The sequence below is a fragment of the Oncorhynchus tshawytscha genome, linkage group LG02, assembly GCF_018296145.1.
Source record: "Oncorhynchus tshawytscha isolate Ot180627B linkage group LG02, Otsh_v2.0, whole genome shotgun sequence".
NCBI lineage: Eukaryota > Metazoa > Chordata > Actinopteri > Salmoniformes > Salmonidae > Oncorhynchus > Oncorhynchus tshawytscha.
The window spans coordinates 60,161,173-60,182,674 of NC_056430.1; the positions used below are offsets into that span (position 1 = coordinate 60,161,173).

At 43.2% G+C, this 21,502-nt stretch overlaps 2 long non-coding RNA genes across 2 annotated transcripts in view; one reads left to right on the forward strand and one right to left on the reverse strand.

Annotated features, from left to right (window-relative positions):
• The first annotated feature begins 3,478 nt into the window (after positions 1–3,478).
• The window catches only part of LOC112222972, a 266,640-nt gene continuing 248,616 nt past the window's right edge, over positions 3,479–21,502 (forward strand). The window contains exon 1 of the long non-coding RNA XR_006079414.1: positions 3,479–3,554. This is a non-coding gene — a long non-coding RNA (uncharacterized LOC112222972). The remainder of the gene's footprint in view (positions 3,555–21,502) is intronic.
• LOC121840103 lies at positions 18,493–19,367 on the reverse strand. Its single transcript, XR_006079411.1, has 4 exons — positions 19,213–19,367; positions 18,925–19,015; positions 18,768–18,833; positions 18,493–18,672 (listed from the first exon to the last, which is right to left on the reverse strand). It is a non-coding gene; the product is annotated as an uncharacterized LOC121840103 (long non-coding RNA).

Below are 21,502 nucleotides of genomic sequence, written 5' to 3' on the forward strand. Positions count from 1 at the left end.
TATATTAGCTCTCAAGCTTAGCCTTTTGTTAACAACACTGTCATCTCAGATTTTCAAAATATGCTTTTGAATCATAGCTAAACAAGCATTTGTGTAAGAGTATTGATAGCCTAGCATAGCATTTAACCTTAGCATTCAGTATGCAACATTTTCACAAAAACAAGAAAAGCATTCAAAGAAAATCATTTACCCTTGAAGAACTTCAGATGTTTTCAATGAGGAGACTCTCAGTTAGATAGCAAATGTTCAGTTTTTCCAAAAAGATTATTTGTGTAGGACAAATCGCTCCGTTTTCTTCATCACGTTTGGGTAAGATTTAAAAAAAAAAAATTAATTAAGTCATTACAACGCAAACTTTTTTTCCAAATTAACTCCATAATATCGACAGAAACATGGCAAACGTTGTCTAGAATCAATCCTCAAGGTGTTTTTCACATATCTATCGATGATAAATCATTAGTGGCAGTTTTGGTTTCTCCTCTGAAGAAAATGGAACGTGCATGGACCTGAAGATTACACAATAATTTCGACGGAGGACACCAGGCGGACACCTGGTAAATGTAGTCTCTTATGGTCAATCTTCCAATGATATGCCTACAAATACGTCACAATGCTGCAGACACCTTGGGGAAACGACAGAAAGTGCAGGCTCATTCCTGGCGCATTCACAGCCATATAAGGAGACATTGAAACACAGGGCATTCAAAATCTGGACCATTTCCTGTATGAAATTTCATCTTGGTTTCGCCTGTAGCATTAGTTCTGGGGCACTCACAGATAGATCTTTGCAGTTTTGGAAACGTCAGAGTTTTTTCTTTCCAAAGATGTCAATTACATGCATAGTCGAGTATCTTTTCGTGACAAAATATCTTCTTTAAAACGGGAACGTTTTTTATCCAAAAATTAAAAGAGCGCCCCCTATCTCGAAGAAGTTAAGGTCAAGCCTCAATAAATACACTGAAGGCTCTTGACTGTATCATGTGATGTCTACATTGCTGTCGGGTGGACATAGCTAGCAACACACAGGCTATAACACTGTTACATTCTTATATAGAAAGCCATTTTAGAAAAACTGTAATTTTATCTGTTCTCTATTAGCCCGAAATTAAAACACTTACAAGCTCAGATACCAATCTTGTTTTAAGCTAACAGTCCTGAACAAATGTACAGAGCTTGGAACAAAGTATTTTCACTAATCAGTCCCCTTGTATTGGAATTCCCTCCAAGCCAACCTAAAACTCCAGGGTCTGGTGTCCCTAGAGAAGTTCAAAGCACAAATAGATGAACAAGTTGTTGAGACATTTAGTTGTTTCTAGTTGTTATTGATGTCACTAGTCGGCGTTGCCTTACTTAGGTAAGGATGTTGTTTTACCTGAAGCATTTTGATACCATAGTGAGCCTGTCTTTTGACGTATTGCATTCAGTTTTTTTCTGAACAGTGTTGTGTACATGTACATTACTGACGTGCAGCTTTTTATATTGATATATCTTCGTCTGGTTCATGTCATGTGGCTGTTTGTCTGAAACTGATGGGTTGAGCCTACCAGACGAGCTAAATTACTTCTATGCTCGCTTCGAGGCAAGCAACACTGAAGCATGCATGAGAGCATGTTCCAGACGACTGTGATTACGCTCTCTCGTAGCCGATGTGAGTAAGACCTTGAAACAGGTGGATTGCCAGGACGTGTACTCCAAGCGTGTGCTGACCAGCTGGCAAGTGTCTTCACTGACATTTTCAACCTGTCCATGACCGAGTCTGTAATACCAACATGTTTCAAGCAGACAGGCATAACTGTGCCCAAGAACACCAAGGTAACCTGACAAAATGACTACCGACCTGTAGCACTCACATTTGTAGCCATGAAGTACTTTGAAAGGCTGGTCATGGCTCACATCAACACCATTATCCCAGAAACCCTAGACCCACAGCAATTTGCATACTGCCTCAATAGATCCTCAGATGATGCAATCTCTATTGCACTCCACACTGCCCTTTCCCATCTGGACAAAAGGAACATCTACGTGAGAATGCTATTCATTGACTACAGCTCAGCGTTCAACACCATAGTGCCCTCAAAGCTCATCACTAAGTTAAGGTCCCTGGGACTAAACACCTCCCTATGAAACTGGATCATAGGCTTCCTGACGGGCCGCCCCTAGGTGGTAAGGGTAGGTAACAACACATCTGCCACGTTGATCCTCAACACGGGGGCCCCTCAGGGGTGAGTGCTCAGTTCTCTCCTGTACTCCCTGTTCACCCATGATTGCATGGCCAAGCACGACTCCAACACCATCATTAAATTTGCCGATGACACAACATTGGTAAGCCTGATCACCGACAACGATGAGACAGCCTATGGGAGGAGGTCATAACCTGGCAATATGGGGCCAGGATAACAACAACTACCTCAACGTGATCAAGACAAAGGAGAAGATTGTGGACTACAGGAAAAGGAGGGCCGAGCACACCCACATTCTCATCGACAGGGCTGTAGTGGAGCAGGTTGAGAGCTTCAAGTTCCTTGGTGTCCACATCACCAACAAACTGTGGTCCAAACACAACAAGACAGTCATGAAGAGGGCACAACAATGCCTATTCCCCTTCAGGAGAATGAAAAGATTTGGCATGGGTCCTCAGATCCTCAAAAAGTTAAACAGCTGCACCATCGAGAACATCCTTATTGGATGCATCACTGCCTGGTATGGCAACTGCGATTGGTTGCATCACCGCCTGGTATGGCAACTGCTAGGCCTCCGACCACAAGTTGCTACAGGGGGTAGTGCATACAGCCCAGTACATCACTGGGGCCAAGCTTCCTGCCATCCAGGACATCTATACCAGGCGGTGTCAGAGGAAGGCTCAAAAGATTTCCAAAGATTCCATCCACCCTAGCTGTTTTTTTATTGATACTCCTTAATTATTTGTTAGTTATCTATTTTTCGTCTTCATCCCTTTGTAGCTTTGTCATTTTTTTACATCCATTTCTTTATTGTAAATACTTTAACACTTATTTTTCTTAAAACTACATTGTTGGTTAAGGGCTCGTAAGTAAGCATTTCACTGTAAGGTCTACCTACACCTGTTGTTTTCGGCCTATGTAACAAATACAATATGATTTGAGGCTGCTGTCTTGTTCCAGGTCTCTCTTGAATATGAGATTTATATTTTAACGAGACTAACCTGGTTAAATAAAGTTTCAATAAAATAAATAAAAGGTGTAATGATTGTATTCATAAATGTGTTATGAATGGATTATGGATACAGCCTTAAAATAAAGTGCTACCACCATTTATAAATTCAAATCTATCCAAGCTCCAGGTCACAAATTCAGTTGAAATAACTAGGAAACCATAATATTGACTGAAGTTTTTCCTGGAGGTCATAAATCAGCTGTGGGAGGTGTGGATGGGTGGGTGAGGCAGGTACAGCATCTGCAGAAAGAGTATAAAACAGGGCTGCAGAGGGCAGAGAGACACCACACTACTACTGACGTCCAGAAGACATCATCCAGATAAACAGCCATCAATCAGACAGCATCGTCCAACTGAAAGAGGTATTTTTGTTTTCACTGAGAATCTTCTTTGCAAAGCTGTATATAGAAGTGGGCAGGTGTATACAAGTGGACAGGTAGGAATGGATGGAGAAGTGTAGGTGGATGTGTGTGTGTGTGTGTGTGTGTGTGTGTGTGTGTGTGTGTGTGTGTGTGTGTGTGTGTGTGTGTGTGTGTGTGTGTGTTAACAAGTTGTGCTCTATGTGCTTTAGTAAAGGATGAAGATCCAGAGTATGTTAATGCTGTTCACTCTAGTGGGTGTCCTGTTAGCAAGCTCCCTCAATGAAGAGGGAGCTTCCACCAGATGTCAACAGTCTTTAGAAAGAGTTTCTTGCTGTTTTAAAAAAAATGAGCCAGAAATTTGAGTTTTTCTAGGTGGCTTCCATTTTGGCTGTAGTGTTTCCAAGCGCGTGGAAGAGAGCGCGTTCTTTGGTATTTTTCTCCGGTAAAGACAATAACCATTCTCCGTCTTGTTCCAAACAGTGAACTTACCAAACTATTACCAAACTAAGGTGTTGCCTGCTCTTTGATTCACAATACAACCACAATTAGTGTGGACCTAATAAAAATGTGAAGATATGTACTTATACCATTGAATACTTTTTTATTTGCTTGGAGGGCATTCTAGAGCGTGATTTATTTCCCTATAATGCTCTGTATTCATAAGTTGCACCTCCGTCACTCGGCCGCGTCCCAACAGCACACATACTGTCACGACTTCTGCCGAAGTCGATACCTATCCTTGTTCGGGTGGTGCTCGGCGGTTGACGTCACCGGTCTTTAGTCATCATTGATCCATTTTTCATTTCCCATTGGTTTTGTCTTGTCTTCCTACACACCTGGTTTCAATCACATTCATTACCTGTTGTGTATTTAACCCTCTGTTTCCCATCATGTCTTTGTCAGAGACTGTTTCTTGTTTCAGTTTCATGTCGTTTGTATTTGGTGCGTGACGGTTCCTCGTACCCAATTTGTTTCGTTTGTATTTTATGGTTTTGGAGTTATGTTTTGTTTTATTAAATTACTCCATTTACCAAGTTTATTCTCCTGCGCCTGACTTCCCTGCCACTTATACACACGTTTGTGACACATACATCTCGCCGACGCTGGCCTGGCAGCGGTATATCGTTAGTAGATCGACAGCGGTATATCGTTTGTCGATCTACCACTAGTGGAAAAATGTCTTTGTCTATTCAGCTGTTCGATCCTTTGGGTGAAAAAACGTATACTTATTTTCCACCATAATTTGCAAATTAATTAATTAAAAATCCTACAATGTGATTTTCTGGATTTTTTTTCTCATTTTGTCTGTCATAGTTGAAGTGTACCTATGATGAAAATTACAGGCCTCTAACATCTTTTTAAGTGGGAGAACTTGCACAATTGGTGGCTGACTAAATACGATGGCTCAGTCAATGGAGGGATTGTGTTGCTGGAACCAAGAGAATCCCAATACCATGGGAATCCTGCGGAGATTCAACCAGCAGGAATTGAATCGTCTCGCTGTGGTTTCCCAAAACTTGTAGGTTAACATGGGTGGTCTGGTGGGTGACCCAGCATATAGAGCACCCGTCCAGGACTCTAACACCCATGGGAATGGAGAGGTGTTGAGTGGCGATGCCCAGGTCAAATGCCAGTGTAATGTCCATGAGACTCACATCGGCCCCTGAGTCGATGAGTACCTGGAGAGACTTGGAATGGTCGCATGGAGAGAGGAGCGAGTTAAGGGAGAAGAACAATTATTATTATTATATTATATTATTATTATTAAGACCCACCAGTGTACTCACTCCAATGAATGAACTAGGTCTCTTGAAGGGACAGGTAAATACAAAATGACCGGCAGTACCGCATACAGACAACTCTGGGTCTCAAGTCTGCTTACGCGTTCGGCTGGAGACAGCCTAGCCCTGCTGAGCTGCATCAGCTCGGGAAGAGGTGAATCGGTAGTCTCCGGAGGCTTTTTGGGGGACTCGGGTAAGCTCGGATCCTCTCAGGGACGGGGACTTCCGGAGTCCATCAGATGCAAGGTGGGATCCTTGAGTGAGCGATTGGGACCGTGACCGGACCTTTTCCCTCCTACCTTCCAGTAGCCGACCATCGATCCGGATGGTTAAAGCAAAGAGTGAGTTGAGATTCGTCGGTATTTCTAAGGCTGCCAGCTCATCCTTTACCCCCTCCGATAATTAGTGCAAAAATGTGTTGAACAGCGCGTCCGGGTTCAAGGTCCCCCCCGCTGCTAGCGTGCGGAACTCCACTGCATAGACTGAGGCAGACATCAGATTGTAGCTCCCACACCACCGTGGTCCAGGCGAGTGCCCTCCTCGCTCGAAAACGAGTGAGCACTGGAAGAAAACGGCCTGGCAGGTTCTGGAATCTCCATCGCAGCACTCCGGGGGAGGTAAGCGGGGTTCCCAGGAAACTGGGGTGATGGTGCTGCTACCAGCCGGGTTACAGAGGGTCTGGGAGGTTACCATCATGGTAAGCTGCCTAGTAGGCAACCCACAGAATTGTTCCAGCAATGCATCAGGGTCAGGAAAAGTGGTCATGCAGGTGGGCTCAGTCAGGACAGGAAAGGGTCAAAACCAGGAGGGCGAGAAAAGAGAAAATGGAAAAGGCAGGCGCTGAGACACAAAACGCTGTTAAGCTTGAACAAACAAGAAGAACTGGCACAGAGAGACAGAAAACACAGGTATGAATACCCAGAGGATAAGTGGGGAAGATGAGCGACACCTCAAGGGGCTGGAGTCGAGCACAACGACAGGTTAAACAGATCAGAGCGTGACACCTCAGTCTTGTCTTGATTTAGCTGGAGGAAGTTGTGAGCCATCAAAGTATTTAAATCACTAATACAGTCTAATAATATATCGTTGCATCTACAATCCTCTAGTGACACAGAAATGTAAAGTTGTGTAATATCTGTGTAGCAGTGAAAATCAGTACTGTGCTTTCCATTAACGCTGCAAAGGGGTAATGTATTTAAACCGAACAGTACCGGACCCAAAATTGAACCTTATGGAAAGCCATGTGATGTTTATTTTCTCTGAGTTATGTTTAGCAAGGGTGACAAGAAACTCTCGACCGGTTAAATAGGTCCTAAACCAATTCAGAACTGGAACGGAGAGGCCAACCAACCTCATGTCGGTCCAGAAGGACATCATGGTCAACAGTGTCAAATGCAGCAATTAAATCCAAGAGTACTAGGACAGAGAACTGTTTGGCATCTGTGTTGGCTCTAAAATAATTTACCACGGTAACTAAAGCTGTGCTGCAGTGGGCACGAACACCAGATTGGCATTTTTCAAAAATACTGATGGCAAAAAAAATCTTTTAGCTATGTGAAAACCAATTTTTCCAGGAGCTGTCCGGGTGTTTGTCATCTTTTCTCTTAAATATCCCGCAAACTCATCACATTTAGATGTGGATGAACGTTCATATACAGTTGAGGTCGGAAGTTTACATACACTTAGGTTGCAGTCATTAAAACTCATTTTTCAACCACTCCACAAATTTCTTGTTATAACAAACTATAGATTTGGCTATAGATTTCGCTTAGAACATCTACTTTGTGAATGACGAGTAATTTTTCCAACAATTATAATTATAATTCACTGTATCATAATTCCAGTTAGTCAGAAGTTACAGTACACTAGGTTGACTGTGCCTTTAAACAGCTTGAAAAATTCCAGAAAATTATGTCATGGCTTTAGAAGCTTCTGATAGGCTAATTGACATCATTTGAGTCAATTGGAGGTGTACCTGTGGATGTATTTCAAGGACTACTTTCAAACTCAGTACCTCTTTGCTTGACATCATGGGAAAATCAAAAGATATCAGCCAATTGTAGAGCACCACAAGTCTGGTTCATCCGTGGGAGCAATTTCCAAACGCCTGAAGGTACCACATTCATCTGGACAAACAATAGTATGCAAGTATAAAAACCATGGGACCACGCAACCGTCATACCGCTCAGGAAGGAGACGTGTTATGTCTCCTAGAAATTAACTTACTTTGGTGCGAAAAGTGAAACTCAATCCCGGGTCAAAGCCAAATCTCCATTGGTCGCCTTTCCTTCCAGTTCTCTGCTGCCAATGACTGCAACGAATTGCAAAAATCACTAAAGCTAGAGACTCATATTTCCCTCACCATTAAGCATCAGCTGTCAGAGCAGCTCACAGATCATTGCACCTGTACATAACACATCTGTAAATAGCCCATCCAACTACCTCATCCCCAAATTGGTTTTTTTGCTCCTTTGCACCCCAGTATCTCTACTTGCACATTCATCTTCTGCACATATATCACTCCAATGTTTAATTGCTAAATTGTAATTACTTCGCCAGTACGGCCTATTTATTGCCTTACCTCATTTGCGCACACTGTATATAGATTTTTCTTTTGTGTTATTGACTGTATATTTGTTTATTCCATGTGTAACTCTGTGTTGTTGATTGTGTTGCACTGCTTTACTTTATCTTGGCCAGGTCACAGTTGTAAATGAGAACTTGTTCTCAACTGGCCTACCTGGTTAAATTTTAAAAAATTTAAAAAATGTAAAAAAAAGTTTAATAAATTCAGTCAGTCTCTTTGTCAACATGAATATTAAAATCGCCCAACACAATGATTTTATCATAGTTCTCAAGGTCAATAGTGTCATGACGTTGCCCTCTTTGGGTACAGCGAACACCATCCCCCACTCTCTGCTTCTACAACCAGACTGCTTTGGTCATTGAGAGGTCGTAAATTCCTGAGGAGAAGACCCTGCCTCATGGCCACACAGTATAAGAGACAGAGTGAATTGTCATAGAGAACAAAGGAATTTCTTCCACCTCAAAGAACTTGAGGTCCGAACAAATGTTATGTTCCGGAGAAGGTAATAAAGATCGGTGAAGAATCCAGCTACGAACTGGTCCGTTTGTTACAACTTGGGGAAGCTCATGGGAGACGGTGTGGCCACATTACCATAAAGCTGTTTATATAATAGCCTCAGATATGAGGTTTACATCTAATTGTTGTATAAGATGAATGAGTGAGTATGATACTGTTTGTAAAATTGTGTAATGTGATTTTGGACTTTTTAATGAAGGAAACTCCAATTCCCCTTTGAGTTGAACTAAATCAGAGGACCGCCCATGAGCCCAGTTAGGGTCAGGCATCCTGGGACAGCCCCTTTTCTGCAATTCCAAATAAAACCCAACTTTGAGAAATTCTCAGTAGACCCTGTTTTTCTCTATTACGAGTGGACGAAGGTTGCAGACCATTGCTGAATCTTTTAACCATACCACGTGGTTAAACTCTTAGACTATCGATACTGACAGAACAAGTCTTTATTAATGACTAATCTGCAGCTAGTAATTCAGTATCATTGAACGCAAAGAACGACAACCGCCGAAACATCCATTCTACAACAACATGAATGAATGTCGCTCTGAACTATCCCCTGTAACCACGAAAGACAGAAAGAGAGAGAGAGAGAGAGAGAGAGAGAAACGGACAATTCTACAAAAGAAACAACTTTTCAACGAAGATCAAGATGACACACTGAGCGTAAATATATATATTAATTGCAATTGTTCCCGAATGTGTAAAGGAGTAGCATTTCAATTGTTATAATTATTAACTCTGTAGTGACTTCTTAGTCGACCCCCACTTCCCTTTTTGTCTAACAAGACGCTATGCCAGTTTAGCCCACTAGGGCACATTTCCCCATCATTTCTTGTAACCATATTTACTGTGTTTGTTTATGCATTTCTGTGAATTACTTAGTTAGTAATAAATACATTATTTAAGACAATTGATGTATGGATGTGTCATAGTGAAGACTGGGTTCATGCAGATAACCAACCATTTATGACGTTTGGAATGAGACTAATGTGAGGTAAAGTAAATCATTCATTAATCAGAAGACTATGGATCAAATATGAAAATATCTGAAAGGTTATATTGGGAAATTATAACTTTGTAATCTGAATATTTTCCTTGGTCCCCCGACTTCCTTGTTAATTACAGTTACATGATTAATCAGATTGATCGCGTAATACTAATTACAGAGAATCTTTGATAAAAACTAAGTCTTCAATTTAATGACAGTAAAGACACGACAATACTTCAGAGAAATCAGCAACAAACGTGGGTGGCTGATATTTAAACAGTATAGTATGATGCTCAAAAGACCGAAGTCGCCAAATGAAATGTCCTTACAGCTGGGAGCATTATTAAATATAGAGGCTCTCTCTCCACCCTTTTCCTCTTTTCCTATAGAGTATGGAAAGCTGTAGTCCATGGGCAAGGCTTCAATAATTGTGGCACTACAGTCTGCAGACAGCCATGTTTCAGTGAGAAACATGTAATCAACTTTGTACTCAGTAATGAGGTCATTCACAAGAAAGGTTTTACTAGTGATTGTCCTAACATTTAAAACCGCCATATTCAATGAGATTCGGCCACTCTGCCCGGGGGCATCTGCCTCAAGGAAAACAATAAAATAACAACCAAATTATTAATGTTGCAACCTTGTTTTCTGACAGTCTCCAATCTATAAGAATGATAGGATAGGACAGTTTGTATAAACTCAGTAGAAGGCAGAGTTAGAGGAACATAAATCAGGTTACTCACAATAACCATAGTGCCATTTCTACGGGAGTTGACATGCTTTCCAAGTCCTCTGTTGCTTATTCTGCCAGGGAAGACTGAAGCGCTACCAGACCATGCCCGTCAGTCTCTAAAACAGTTTGCTATGTTGCTGGAAATAATCCTTGAACCTGTTGCGGTTAGAGGGAATCCTGTCTCTTTTAAAAAGTGCTGATTGCTCCCACAACAAATCAAAGTTGTCACAAAAGGAGATATCCCTGTCTTTGAAAAGTTTCTTCAGATACTCATTTAGGGCATCGAGTCGACAGAAACATTCCGAAACCCCTTCGATATCAAGAGAGGGGACAGATATAATTATTCTCTTCCTTACGCTAGCGAGGGTGTTAAAGAAAATGTGTTGTCCTCCCTCAGATCACCTAATGTGAAGGTCATTAAAACCTACAGTATGTCAGTGACAATGGTGTCAATATTGTAATAGTTGGACAGAACCGTGGGCAGGAGGAAGTTGATGTCATGGACACAGGCTCCTGGGTGACAGTGGACCTTGGTTGTTCCACAGACTGTAGGCAGAACAAAATATCTCACCATCGAGCTGCCCAAATGATGGTGATGTTGATGGAATCTGATGGGGAATGAAGAGGGGGAGCGGGTGGGACTGCCTTGGGCAGGGGGCTGGAGGCTTCTAGCCAGGCTAGCCTGACTCTTTGCAACAGTGGATGGTGCTGGAAATCCCAGGAAGGTGGAAGATGGTCCGAGACCCTTGAGTCAGCAACCTGCTGAAATGTGATGGTCGTGGGGGAGGGTTCCACTGGGCGGCCGGTGGCTGGTGGTCTACTCAGAGGATCTGTGGTGACACCCTCCCCCACGGGGAAAAGTTGTTTGATAGCTGGATTGGATTTTTTTATTTCTTTATTTCACCTTTATTTAACCAGGTAGGCTAGTTGACAACAAGTTCTCATTTGCAACTGCGACCTGGCCAAGATAAAGCATAGCAGTGTGAACAGACAACACAGAGTTACACATGGAGTAAACAATTAACAAGTCAATAACACAGTAGAAAAAAAGGAGAGTCTATATACATTGTGTGCAAAAGGCATGAGGAGGTAGGCGAATAATTACAATTTTGCAGATTAACACTGGAGTGATAAATGATCAGATGGTCATGTACAGGTAGAGATACTGGTGTGCAAAAGAGCAGAAAAGTAAATAAATAAAAACAGTATGGGGATGAGGTAGGTAAAAATGGGTGGGCTATTTACCGATAGACTATGTACAGCTTCAGCGATCGGTTACCTGCTCAGATAGCAGATGTTTGAAGTTGGTGAGGGAGATAAAAGTCTCAAACTTCAGCGATTTTTGCAATTCGTTCCAGTCACAGGCAGCAGAGAACTGGAACGAAAGGCGGCCAAATGAGGTGTTGGCTTTAGGGATGATCAGTGAGATACACCTGCTGGAGCGCGTGCTAAGGATGGGTGTTGCCATCGTGACCAGTGAACTGAGATAAGGCGGAGCTTTACCTAGCATGGACTTGTAGATGACCTGGAGCCAGTGGGTCTGGCGACGAATATGTAGCAAGGGCCAGCCGACTAGAGCATACAAGTCGCAGTGGTGGGTGGTATAAGGTGCTTTAGTGACAAAACGGATGGCACTGTGATAAACTGCATCCAGTTTGCTGAGTAGAGTGTTGGAAGCAATTTTGTAGATGACATCGCCGAAGTCGAGGATCGGTAGGATAGTCAGTTTTACTAGGGTAAGTTTGGCGGCGTGAGTGATGGAGGCTTTGTTGCGGAATAGAAAGTCGACTCTTGACTTGATTTTCGATTGGAGATGTTTGATATGAGTCTGGAAGGAGAGTTTACAGTCTAGCCAGACACCTAGGTACTTATAGATGTCCACATATTCAAGGTCCGAACCATCCTGGGTGGTGATGCTGGTCCGGGGTGCGGGTGCAGGCAGCGAATGGTTGAAAAGCATGCATTTGGTTTTACTAGTGTTTAAGAGCATTTGGAGGCCACGGAAGGAGTGTTGTATGGCATTGAAGCTCGTTTGGAGGTTAGATAGCACAGTGTCCAAGGACGGGCCGGAAGTATATAGAATGGTGTCGTCTGCGTAGCGGTGGATCAGGGAATCGCCCGCAGCAAGAGCAACATCATTGATATATACAGAGAAAAGAGTCGGCCCGAGGATTGAACCCTGTGGCACCCCCATAGAGACTGCCAGAGGACCGGACAGCATGCCCTCCGATTTGACACACTGAACTCTGTCTGCAAAGTAATTGGTGAACCAGGCAAGGCAGTCATCCGAAAAACCGAGGCTACTGAGTCTGCCGATAAGAATATGGTGATTGACAGAGTCGAAAGCCTTGGCAAGGTCGATGAAGACGGCTGCACAGTACTGTCTTTTATCGATGGCGGTTATGATATCGTTTAGTACCTTGAGCGTGGCTGAGGCGCACCCTTGACCGGCTCGGAAACCAGATTGCACAGCGGAGAAGGTACGGTGGGATTCGAGATGTTCAGTGACCTGTTTGTTGACTTGGCTTTCGAAGACCTTAGATAGGCAGGGCAGGATGGATATAGGTCTGTAACAGTTTGGGTCTAGGGTGTCTCCCCCTTTGAAGAGGGGGATGACTGCGGCAGCTTTCCAATCCTTGGGGATCTCAGACGATATGAAAGAGAGGTTGAACAGGCTGGTAATAGGGGTTGCGACAATGGCGGCAGATAGTTTCAGAAATAGAGGGTCCAGATTGTCAAGCCCAGCTGATTTGTACGGGTCCAGGTTTTGCAGCTCTTTCAGAACATCTGCTATCTGGATTTGGGTAAAAGAGAACCTGGAGAGGCTTGGGCGAGTAGCTGCGGGGGGGGGGGCGGAGCTGTTGGCCGAGGTTGGAGTAGCCAGGTGGAAGGCATGGCCAGCCATTGAGAAATGCTTGTTGAAGTTTTCGATAATCATGGATTTATCGGTGGTGAGCGTGTTACCTAGCCTCAGTGCAGTGGGCAGCTGGGAGGAGGTGCTCTTGTTCTCCATGGACTTCACAGTGTCCCAGAACTTTTTCGAGTTGGAGCTACAGGATGCACATTTCTGCCTGAAGAAGCTGGCCTTAGCTTTCCTGACTGAATGCGTGTATTGGTTCCTGACTTCCCTGAACAGTTGCATATCGCGGGGACTATTCGATGCTATTGCAGTCCGCCACAGGATGTTTTTGTGCTGGGCGAGGGCAGTCAGGTCTGGAGTGAACCAAGGGCTATATCTGTTCTTAGTTCTGCATTTTTTGAACGGAGCATGCTTATCTAAAATGGTGAGGAAGTTACTTTTAAAGAATGACCAGGCATCCTCAACTGACGGGATGAGGTCAATGTCCTTCCAGGATACCCGGGCCAGGTCGATTAGAAAGGCCTGCTCACAGAAGTGTTTTAGGGAGCGTTTGACAGTGATGAGGGGTGGTCGTTTGACTGCGGCTCCGTAGCGGATACAGGCAATGAGGCAGTGATCGCTGAGATCCTGGTTGAAGACAGCGGAGGTGTATTTGGAGGGCCAGTTGGTCAGGATGACGTCTATGAGGGTGCCCTTGTTTACAGATTTAGGGTTGTACCTGGTGGGTTCCTTGATGATTTGTGTGATCTTTCGGATAGATGAGGGGTGGTCAGACTGACTCCCCAATTTCCTACGCCTTGCCTGTGTCCAGTCTCCCATGCACCGCAGAGTTGAGCTTAACATCTAATTGGGACAGATCAACACCGCCGACTCATTGACAGCTTTGCTATAGGAAGCATTTATAACCGAGATTCGGTTTGCCTAGGCTACAGCAAGGGCGGTGTCCTTAAGTTATCCTTTTCTCACAGCCGAGTGAACAGCCAGAGGATCTATTCCCTAAGCTGCTTGATGGTGGTGCATTTAGGGCAGACAAATCCCAGTGCATTTTTCAGTTCCACTTTATCCTCATTTTGTGATTGTGTGGAAATCATCTCGCACAACACATTTGTGCCCAGCTGTGGATAAAAAGTCACCGTGTAGCAGATAAATTTACACGATTATCAAAACGTCACACCATGTAAGCCTACACGAAACACAGCCATTATTTAAAGTGTTTCTAAAATGCCCTTTGGTAAAAATGAATGGTGCAAAAATGCTTGGAATCATTTCCCTGTTTGACCGCTAGATATCATGGGTATTATGACACCTCCACTGTGGGGCTCTATGCTTAAACAGTTTTTTCAAAGAGACAGAAATGTGACATGCTGGGAGAATGACTGTGTTTGGTTTCCTCCAAATCATTGATCATTTAGTAACAGAGTCTCTTTCACTCATTGAGGGTTGATATGCTGATTAATTAACTTGCATTACAGATGGATTGGGGATTTTCTTATTTTACCTTTATTTAACTAGGCAAGTCAGTTAAGAACAAATTCTTATTTTCAATGACAGCCTAGGAACAGTGGGGTAACTGCCTTGTTCAGGGTCAGAGCAACAGTTTTTTACCTTGTCAGCTCGGGGATTCGATCGTTCAGTTACAAGGCCAATGCTCTAACTATTAGGCTACCTACCTGCTGATGCATGAATTTTGGGCAACCAATTGCAGCACTCCAATGGATAGTCAAGTCTGACAACTCAGACAAGCTCATGTGTTTAAATCACATGAAAGCCAGTGAGGGCTATGGCAAAAACAGAATTTTCTTCCAAAAATAAAATGTTTAAATGGCTAAATATACTGAACAAAAATATAAATATAAGGTGTTGGTCCCATGTTTCATGAGGTGAAATAAAAGATCCCAGAAATGTTCCATATGGACAAAAAGCTTATTTTTTCCCAAATGTTGTGCATCCCTGTTAGAGAGTATTTCTCATTTGCCAAGATAATCCATCCACCTGGCAGGTGTGGCACTTCAAGAAGCTGATTAAACAGCATAATTATTACATAGGTGCACTCTTAAAATGTGTGGTTTTGTCACAGAACACAATGCCACAAGTTTTGAGGGAGCTTGCAATTGGCATGCTGACTGCAGGAATGTCCACCAGAGTTGTTGCCAGATAATAGAATGTTCATTTCTCTACCATAAGCTGCCTCCAACATTGTTTTAGAGAAGTATGTCCAACTGGCCTCACAATTTCAGACCATGTGTAATCACGCCAGCCCAGGACCTCCACATCTGGCTTCTTCACATGCAGGATCGTCTGAGACCAGCCACTCAGACAGCTGATGAAACAAAGAAGTGTTTCTGTCTGTAATAAAGCCCTGCATTTAAACCAAATATCAATCCAGGTTGGATGTGACAGCAGAGATGAGGTGCACACTGTCGACCACGCCCCCTTTGAAAAGCTCAGACGCGACATGCATCAAGCGCACCCATCTTATTAGTGGCGGTGAGTAAAGACACATTATGTCAGACTAATTTGCAATTGACTGTCATAACCCCACATTACGCAGATGTGATTGTGAGTTGAGAAGACAATCAGAAATACTGTTAGAATGTTTTTCAATTGATTGCCATAGCCCCAAAAATAAAAGTAAACATTGGTTGTTAGTTACATAATTTTGTTCACATGGTTGGGCTCAAAATGGGGTCGTGGGTCAAAAGTTTGGGAACCCTGCCCGAGACAATATCATGTGTGACAACCCAGGAAGGCATCCGCTTTTGAGATACTGTATTTGTATTTATTATGGATCCCCATTAGCTGCTGCCAAACCTGCAGCTACTCTTCCTGGGGTCCAGCAAAATTAAAGCAGTTCATACAATTTTAAAAACATTACAATGCTTTCACAGATTGTATTGTAGTGGTGGAGAAGTGGCCCCTACTCCTCCACTAGCACATATCTACAGTACTAAATCCATGTGTATGTATAGTGTGTTTGTTATCATGTGTATGCATGTGTCTGTGCCAATGTTTGTGTTGCTTCACAGTCCCTGCTGTTCCATAAAGTGTTTTTTAAAATCTATTTCTTAAATCTAAATTTTACTGCTTGCGTCAGTTACTTGATGTGGAATAGAGTTCCATGTAGTCATGGCTCCATATAGTACTGTGTGGCTCCATATAGTACTGTGTGCCTCCCGATCATTCAGAGTATCTCTACCGCTCCTGCTGTCTCTAGAGAGTTGAAAACCGCAGGTCTGGGACAGGTAGCACGTCCGGTGAACCGGTCAGGGTTCCATAGCCGCAGGCAGAACAGTTGAAACTGGAGCAGCAGCACGACCAGGTGGACTGGGGACAGCAAGGAGTCATCAGGTCAGGTAGTCCTGAGGCATGGTCCTAGGGCTCAGGTCCTCCGAGAGAAAGAAAGAGAGGAAGAAAGAAACAGAGAGAATTAGAGAGAGCATACTTAAATTCACACAGGACATCAGATAAGACAGGAGAAATACTCCAGATATAAGAGACTGACCCTAGCCCCCCAACACAAACTATTGTAGCGTAAATACTGGAAGCTGAGACATGAGGGGTCAAGAGACACTGAGACCCTGTCCGACAATAACCCCGGACAGAACCAAACAGGCAGGATATAACCCCACCCAGTTTGCCAAAGAACAGCCCCCACACCACCATAGAGGGATATCTTCATCCAAGGGCCAGTCGTGCTGCCCTGTTCTGAGCCAGTTGCAATTTTCCTAAGTCCTTTTTTGTGGCACCTGACAACACAACTGAACAGTAGTCAAGGTGCGACAAAACTTGGGCCTGTAGGACCTGTCTTGTTGATAGTGTTGTTAAGGCAGAGCATCTCTTTATTTTGCTGGATAAGCGCAGACAAAGGAATGTTCTAAGATTCTTCACAATGTGTTATCCAATCTCAAAACATTTTAGAAAAAGGCTCATTATTGAAAACAGGGGTGCCAATAAGTATTACTTGTAAAACAAAATCTCTCAGCAATTGAATTACTATAAAATATGTATACAGTACCAGTCAAATTTGGACACACCTACTCAAAGGTTTTTCTTTATTTTTTCAATTTTCTACATTGTAAAATAGTAGTGAAGACATCAAAACTATGAAATCACACATTAATTTGACCTTTAACTAGGCAAGTCAGTTAAGAACAAATTCTTATTTACAATGACCGCCTACACTGGCCAAACCCGGACGATCCTGGGCCAATTGTGCGCCGTCCTGTGGGACTCCTAATCACAGCTTGATACGGCCTGGAATCGAACCAGGGTGTCTGTAGTGACGCCTCTAGCACTGAGATGCAGTGCCGTAGACCGCAGCGCCACTCGGGTGGGAACCACACATGCGGAGAACATCCGTTCACCTACTCTGCGTCTCACAAAGATACGGAGGATGGAACCAAAACTCTCAAATTTGGACTCATCTGACCAAAGGACAGATTTCCACTGGTCTAATGTCAGTTGCTCGTATTTCCTGGCCCAAGCAAGTATCTTCTTCTTATTGGTGTCCTTTAGTAGTGTTTTCTTTTGCAGCATTTTGACCATGAAGCGCTGATTCACATATTATTCTCGGAACAGTTGATGTTGAGATGTGTCTGTTACTTGAACTCTGAAGCATTTATTTGGGCTGCAATTTCTGAGGCCGGTAACGCTAATGAACTTATCCTCTGCAGTAGAGGTAACTCTGGGTCTGCCTTTCCTCTGGTGGCGACTGCACTTGCAGAAACGTTCAATGTTCTTGACCAGAAATTCCACAAATTAACTTTTAACAAGGCATACCTGTTAATTGAAATACATTCCTCATGAAGCTGGTTGAGAGAAAGCCAAGAGTGTGCAAAGCTGTCATCAAGGCAAAAGTTGGCTTAGAAGATTCGCAAATGTAAAATATATCTTGAGTTGTTTAACACTTTGGTTACTACATGATTACATATGTAATGGGACGGCAGGTAGCCTACTGGTTAGAGTGTTGGACTAGTAACCGATAGGTTGCACAATCGAATCCCTGAGCTGACAAGGTAAAAATCTGTCGTTCTTCCCCTGAACGAGGCAGTTTACCCACGGTTCCTAGGCCGTTATTGAAAGTAAGATTGTTCTTAACTTACTTGCCTAGTTAAATAAAGGTTAAATAAATAAAAAATACACAAATGTAAAGTATGGAGGAGGAGGTGTGATGGTGCTTTGCTGGTGACACTGACAGTGATTTATTTAGAATTCAAGGCACACTTAACCAGCATGGCTACCACAGCAGTCTGCAGCCGCACGCCATCCCATCTGGTTTGTGCTTAGTGGGACTGTCATTTGTTTTTGAACAGGACAATGACCCAACACAGCTCCAGGCTGGGTAAGGGCTATTTGAACAGGGAGAGTGATGGAGTGCTGCATCAGATGACCTGGCCTCCATAATCACCCGACCTCGACCCAAATTGTATGGTCATGTTAACATTGTAACGCTGAATGAAAAACACTGCTAGACATGTATGTGTGAAAGGCCTATTTTATTGGAGGATCACAATACAACATTGCCATCATGAATGGATGAATGTGGGGCTTTGTAGAGTAATGTTAGTTATGTTGATTCCATATGGAGACCAGGAAAGAATCGTCCGTGACCCCATTCTGGTACCTCATCATCCATGATGATGTCTGAACCATGATGCTAATCAACAGGAGACATGGAATTAGCCTTCACCCTTTTTATAAACCTCTAGTAACTTCTCTTTGGCATGCATGTAGATAGCTATATGTACATACGTTGTGCTTCATCTTCTGCAATGGCATTCACAAGTCCATTCTCCACCTTCTCCATGGCACTATCCTCTTGGGGAAGATTTGTCATCATATCAAATTATTTCAGATCAAAACCAGGAGTAATAGTACACACACACACACATGCACACAATAGACATACCTTCCTTAGCGTTATCTTCATTGAGGGAGCTTGCTAACAGGACACCCACTAGAGCGAACAGCAGTAACATACTCTGGATCTTCATCCTTTACTGAACCACATAGAGCATGGCATTTTAAAACACACACTGATCATCATCCTCTAGAAAATGAGATAAACCGTGTTGTTAGCATGTCACATTATACAGTTGTCCACCAATCTACTCTTGTATGCAACAACCAGTCCAGCCATACATACCTGTCCACACCTATATACATCTGAGAATGTGCTCAGCGAAAGCAAACTTACCTCTGATAGTTGGAATATGCTGACTGATTGATACCTGGTTGTCTTGATGTCTTCTGGACCTCAGTAGAAGACGAGTGTCTCTCTGCCCCTTGCAGTCCTGCCTTATACTCTTTCTGCCCCACCTCTTACAGTTGAATAACAAACAGACACTACAGCCTTGACAATAACCACAGTTACACACCCTGGAGTATATTCCCTCCCTCCAGGCAAAAATAGGCTGAATCAACATTAGGGTTTCCTTGTAACTTAACTGACTTATTCGATGTAATCATGTTGCATCAAAATGGCTAGTTGGATAGATTTGCAAAAAGTGAGTTCTCTTATTTTTTTATTTTACCCCCTTGTCTCATCGCTGCAATGCAACACTCCAATGGGCCCGGGAGGCGAAGGTAGAGTCATGCATCCTACGAAGCAAGACCCACCAAACCGTGCTTCTTAACACCCACCCGCTTACCCCAGAAACCAGCCGGCACCAATGTGTCAGAGTAAACACTGTTCACCTGACAACAGAGGTCAGCCTGCAGGCGCCTGGCCCGCCACAAAGAGTCGCTAGAGTGCGATGAGTCAAGTAAAGCCCCCCTGGCCAAACCCTTCTTTAACCCAGACGACACTGGGCCAATTGTTCGCCGCCCTATGGGACACCCGATCATGGCCGGTTGTCAAACTCAGGTCTGTAGTGACACCTCTAGTACTGCAATGCAGTGCCTTAGACCGCTGAGCCACTCGGGAGGCTGAGTTGTCTCATGTTTACCAAGCGTTTGAGCCAAATCAACAACACGATTTAACCTAAGAAAGAAGTAGCTTGCAAGTTTACTAGATAGCTACAGTAGTTAGCGTGCTAACCAAACAAGACTTGCTAGTTTAGCTAATCAAACCAATCACTCCTAGCTTGCTATTATGAAAATCGAACTCAACAATACCAATACTGTTTTCAATTCAACTTTCTTTCAAAAGCAGCTCAAACAAAACATGTAAAAATTAACTATAGCCATTGAATTCTACCGTGCAAATATTCATGGTTTTCATGTTTCCTCCCAATATTGTTTTGAACTGATGCCCAACTGAGCATTCTATTCAATGCATCGTCAAGGAACGCTGATGAATATTTCATCAGTGCATTACAGTGGCTTAGAAATGCAATGACATTCAAAAGGATTCAAATAATCAGCAGGAAAACCCTTTTGTCATCATTTTGATGTCACCAGATTGACTTATAATGAGTATAATGTTAGCTAGCTATCTAAGATTGAGGGGAGGCCACCAGATTTTAGCTAGCTATCCTTAGCATTGCTAGCTATTTTTGTAGTATCAGAACTCAGGATAAGACCCGGATACTCAGATGTTTATTGACCAAACAGGAGGCAGGCAAAATACAGGTCGAGGGCAGGCAGAGGTCCCTAATCCAGGGCAGAATCACTAACGTACAGATGAGCAGGCAGGCTTGCTTGCTTGCGGTCAGGGCGCGCAGAATGGTCAAAACCAGGGGAAACTAGGAAACAGAAACTTAGGAAGATGGGAAAGCGCGCTGGTAAGACCTGACAAGATGAACTGGCAACAGACAAACAGAGAACACAGATATAAATGCACAGGGTATAATGGGGAAGATGGGCAACACCTGGAGGGGGGTGGAGACAAGCACAAAGACAGGTGAAACCAATTAGGGTGTCACAGCTAGCTAATAACAACATTGCCCTCAGTTTAACGTAAATCTGACAACATGATAATGCAGGCAAAGTTGTTTCATACTTAATATTTAACTACTTTGACAACAACATCCCTAGGTCGCTCGTCTTTTCAGTTCGCTGCAGCTAGCGACTGGAACGAGCTGCAACAAACACTCAAACTGGACAGTTTTATCTCAATCAGGTAGCCTAGTAACTGAAAGGTTGCAAGATCAAATCCCTGAGCTGAAAAGGTAAAAATCTGTTGTTCTGCCCCTGAACAAGGCAGTTATCCCACTGTTCCTAGGCCATCATTGAAAATAAGAATTTGTTCTTAACTGACTTGCCTAGTTAAATAAAGGTTTAAAAAAATGCCAAGACTCAATCATGGACACTTAATGACTGTTGTGGCTGCTTTGCATGATGTATTGTTGTCTCTTCCTTCTTTCCCTTTGTGCTGTTTTCTGTGCCCAATAATGTTTGTACCATGTTTTGTGTTGTCATGTGTTGCTTCCTTACTATGTTGATGTCTTAGGTCTCTATTTATGTAGTGTTGTCTCTATAGTTGTGATGTGTGTTTTGTCCTATTTTATTATTATTTTTCTTCATCCCAGTCTCCGTCCTCGCAG